Source organism: Fragaria vesca, unplaced genomic scaffold, assembly GCF_000184155.1.
Source record: "Fragaria vesca subsp. vesca unplaced genomic scaffold, FraVesHawaii_1.0 scf0513090, whole genome shotgun sequence".
Taxonomy (NCBI): Eukaryota; Viridiplantae; Streptophyta; class Magnoliopsida; order Rosales; family Rosaceae; genus Fragaria; species Fragaria vesca.
The window spans coordinates 735,051-739,880 of NW_004443444.1; the positions used below are offsets into that span (position 1 = coordinate 735,051).

The window sequence follows — 4,830 nt, forward strand, 5'->3', positions numbered from 1 at the left end:
AAAAACTTCCTTTATGAAAGTTGTAGAGTTTGGCGATACGAGTTCGTAGACACGCGGTGCGTGTAATTTAGATGTCGTATGAGAAAGTTTTGGTCAGAGGAAGTTAGTTTCCGGGTTTGGAAAGTGTACAAGTAGAAAAATGTGTGTGGGAGTTTTTTTTGGGAACCCTAAAATCAGCTCACTCTCTTCTCTCTCTTCTCTCTCTTCTCTCCCTCCCCCTCCCGACCTCACCCGTGCACCAAAACTTTGACCGGAGTATCTCCGCCGTCCGGCCACCATTTGGACCGCCACCGGCCACCATTCGACTCCCGCAAGTGCTCTCTTCAAGGCTGGGTAGCTGCTGCTCGATGTGGCACGCCGGAATCGGAGCCCTCACTACTACAAATATGAGCTTTAATGACATTATATCCACAGCGTTTCTGGCAAAATCGCCATGAAAGAATGTTTCAATGACATTTTTATATCAAAACGTCATGAATCTTTCTGGGCTAAACAATTAACAACACTTTTGAAACGCCGTAGAATATTATAAACATTAACGGTGTTTCTCAGACACCATAAAAGGTAACCGCGTTTAGTTAACACCATTAAAATATAATAAGACGGCGTCTGTAAAACGCCATACTTCAATTTCATTTGCCGCACTCATTCGTAGATCTCAATTAAACCAAAACTTTCATATTCTTCATTCTCAAAAAAAAAACCTTTGGTCTCTCTTATCTGTCTGTCTCTCCCCTCCCTGATCCCTTTTCTTCTCAATCTAGAGCAATCCCTTGCCTCTATCTTCTCAATGGGCTCAGACTACACTTGCACTTGTAGTGGATTGTAATGGAGGCTTCAAACCATAGGCATGTCACTGTTTGCTGCGATGCGGCGGTCACCAGGAACGAGGCGATGCAAAGGTGGGTTTTCCCTATTTCAACTCATGTTTGGGTTTTTCTCCCTTTCGGTTCTTATTGAATTGGGTTCTAAAATTTCTAGACTATAATTTGTGGTGTTAGTTCGATTAGGGCAATCAAAATGGATATGAATTCATAGTTCATAGTTATCATTTCATCATAAATATTAAGGCTTTTGTATGAATTGTGGTGTTGTTGTTTTACGAACGCATTGGGTTTCTGAGTTTGGGGCTTTTGCTTTGTCAATAGCTGGGAGCACTTATGGTTTTATTGTTTTGATTTTCAGAATTTGGTTTTGGTTTGTGAATGGAAAGTTTAGGAGTTCAAAATAACGGGTTTTGGTCTGTTTGACTGAAACTTCGCATGTTCTACTATGCCTCTTATGGTTATTAATTTTTTGTTATTGAAATAGGCAAAAATTGGGTTATCTTACTCAGGTTGGTGTTGTAGGCATTTGGGTATTTAAATATATTCATGAATCATGACAATGGCTTCAATCTACTGTGAAAATTATGTTCTCTTTCTGTTGGTCAACTTCGATATCTTATTCTGTGATGCTTTATATTTCAATGATCTTCAAGGTTCCATATCTTATGCCTCATATATTGATTATGTTTATCGGCAGTTGATGAATAACCTCATTAGCACGATGCTAGGATGTAGCAGTAGCCATGTTAAATATGCAAGTAGTTTTGTTTATGATCCAGCACCCAATTTTTTATATATTTTCAGGAATTGCCTAATCCAGCAAAGGATATTTGAGCACACATGCTTGCACAAAATTCATTATCACACATGCATGTATTGTTACTTATCTTTCAGGATTTCAGATCTTAATCATAAAAGCATTTACTAAAACTTGCAGATATGACAATGGAACCACAATTCCTTGTCTTTTATTTTCTTTCCCCATTCAAAACTCCCTTTTTTATTCTGAAATAGATAGGAGCTTTACTCATAACTAAAGGATAGGGAAGACAATTGATTCAGGATCATGTCAAGGAACTTCGGGAACTTGTCCCAAATGGTGCCAAGGTTAGTGTTTTTACATTTAGTAATTATTGTTGGGCAGTACTGCAGTATGTAGTGGTGTATCTTTTCTAACTAGGTTTTCTTCATCTGTGGTAAGTTCAGTGCAACATTGATGGCATTGAGGACTGAACAATAAAACACATGATGTATTTAAGAAGAATGACTGACCAAGCTGAAAAATATGCACATCAAGATCAAGAGGTATGCAAAGTTCATTCATATGTGTGTGTTTCTTCTTTTTCCAAAAAGCAAGGATATCTTGCAATATGAATTTCAGAATCTATGTTCTAGAAACTATTTTCAACTACTTTATGTTTTGAGGAACCATGAGTATGACAATACATATTGTTAACATAATGCATGTATAAGAGAAACTGTTTTGTGTTCATAGTTTTTCATCTCACGCCTTTAGTAAGATTGTATCAGATAGTAAACTAAGTTTCAGTTATACCCATAATTACCATAATAGTATATGTTTAACAACTATGTAATATGAAACAACTTCTACATGGACTTGCATTGTTTTTTTTTCTTGCAAATGGTTTTCTACAAGGAGCTTGCAGTTATCCTTTACTTTTACCAAATTATCAGTTGCATTACAAATCTCTGACTAGGTCTGTTTGCAGTGTATTGGTACACTGTGGTGAGGTGCATGGTGGACATTACTACGCCTTTAGCAAGCCAACACTTTCTGATCAGTGGTACACATCTGGTTTCCTAATCAGTGGTTAGCCATTGCTATTGTCCTTTTGTTGTTGTGACTGACTGTCAATGTTCATTTGCAGATGCATAAGTACACCACTCTGAAGTCTCTAAGTGCTCATGTATACCTTAATTATCTTCCTTTTTGTACATAGTTCTTTTTGTAAGCTTACATATACATGAATTTGTTGAGAAAAAAAATAAACATTAGATTGATGGATGTTTGCAGATCTGTCTTCTTTTATTAATTCATTGTGGTGTGTAATAGTTTTTACTTATACCCAATATGATAACTGATTTTCTGATTAATTACAGAAAATCAAAGGTCGGGCGTACATGGAGATGAGGCATAGTCATCATATAGCTTTCGCTTGTTAATTTTTTTTATGTTTCCTTTCTTCCTATTAGAGTTTCTCTGAACCTATAAATTGTTGGATATGAGATTTGTGTACATATTTAAATAATTTGGGAGATGTTGTGTTGGGGAGCATGAAGGCTCCAGGAGTAGAGGGTTCTAGATGGATTCTTTTGAAGTGTTTGCAAGTATTATTAGGAAGGGTTGTCCATTTTCAAGTGAAGTTATGCCGATTTTTCGGTAATCTTTCCTTGGAGGTAGTCCCCGTAGGATTTACTTCGGGTTTCAGGGTGAAATTCGGGGTGGGTCTTGACAAGTTCATTGATCTCCATCCCAAAATTCTCAATTATCATAAACCTCAGTATTATTGTATCATCAAGGATAGCCACCCCACCATTATAATCAATGAAAGATGAAAGATTTCATTGATGGTAAGTCGACAACTCCCAGACCTCGATTACAGAGTTCAAATTCTACTCCAAATCGTGGTCTCACTAGGTGATACTCTCAAGAACAACTGCCCGTAATGTCTACTTTTATATGACCAAGTGTCTCGTGAAAATAGTAGACTTAGCATACAAAAAATGAGTAGACTTTACGTAGGAAAGTTTACTTCTAAATAATATAGTGTCTCATTAAACTGGTAGACTTTGATTATGAAATAAGTAGACTTTTATTACAAAATAGGTAAACCAAGAGAGGAGATAGAAACAAGAGAGAAAATTATCTCCGAAATTCAAGGAATGAGAGCTGATGGGTCAGCTATATATAGGGGTAATAACTGACAATGAAGGGTCGGTCTAAAGATTTCGGCTAATGACAAAGTCACATGTGTCAACATGTAAGAGATTGCTTCATGAAACATGTCAAAGGCAAGAGATGACTATTCAACTTGCACCCACGTGGGGAGCAGCTGACTTTGTCTCCAACAATGAATGAATCCATCAATAGAAACTCGCCACATGACAGTCCGATCCAAAAGTCATCCTTATCTTCGAAAAATCATAAAAAATAGTCCGAGAATCCGACAAATTCACCGAAAACTACGGTGAACTCGTGGAGACATCTAGTTTCTAATTCTAAAAAGAAAAACACATTTTGAGAAATTTCAAAATTCGGGATGTTACAAGTCACCTCTAGTGTATATAGGGTTTATGATGATTGATCATAGTCACCCTAATATTAGCATATGGTTAACGGTTCCTAATGATCAAGTATAAATAGCCTCTAATGTATATATACTTTAAGGTTTATGATGATCAAGTAATAGTCACCTCTAGTGTATGCATGGTTCAAGGTTTGTGATGATCGATCAATAGTCGATCACCTCTAGTGTATACTTGATATATGATAATCAATCACTAGTCACCTTTGATGTATATAAGGTTTATGATGATCAACCATTAATATCAAGTAATGTCTTAACGTTGGCATGGTTTACGATTTATGATGATCGAGTACAAATCACCTCTCATGTTTATATAGTTTAGAGTTTATGATGATCTAGCAATAGTCACATCTCATCTAGTGTATACATGGTTCAAGGTTTGTGATGATGGATTAATTATATGATAATCGAAATTAAAGTTCTATGATCACATCTACAATCAATTTTCATAAAAGAGAACCATAAACCCTAAACCGCAGGGACAAACACGTCGTTTCGCCACATAAGTATGAAACTATGTATATAAAGGAAATGGAACCCTAGCCGCACTTTCCTCTCTTTCTCTTGCGCGTTCCTCTCTGCCTCTCTCTTCTCTCTCTCTCTCTCTCTCTCTCTCTCTCTCTCTCTCTCTCTCTCTCTCTCTCTCTCTCTACTACTACTACTACTACTACTAC

The 4,830-nt window shown here is 36.7% G+C and overlaps 1 non-coding gene across 1 annotated transcript; it reads left to right on the forward strand.

Annotated features, from left to right (window-relative positions):
* The first annotated feature begins 651 nt into the window (after positions 1 to 651).
* On the forward strand, positions 652 to 2,826 carry LOC101300689. The gene is made up of 5 exons (XR_185496.1): positions 652 to 902; positions 1,842 to 1,934; positions 2,034 to 2,132; positions 2,558 to 2,632; positions 2,717 to 2,826. It is a non-coding gene; the product is annotated as an uncharacterized LOC101300689 (transcript).
* The last annotated feature ends 2,004 nt before the right edge of the window (positions 2,827 to 4,830 follow it).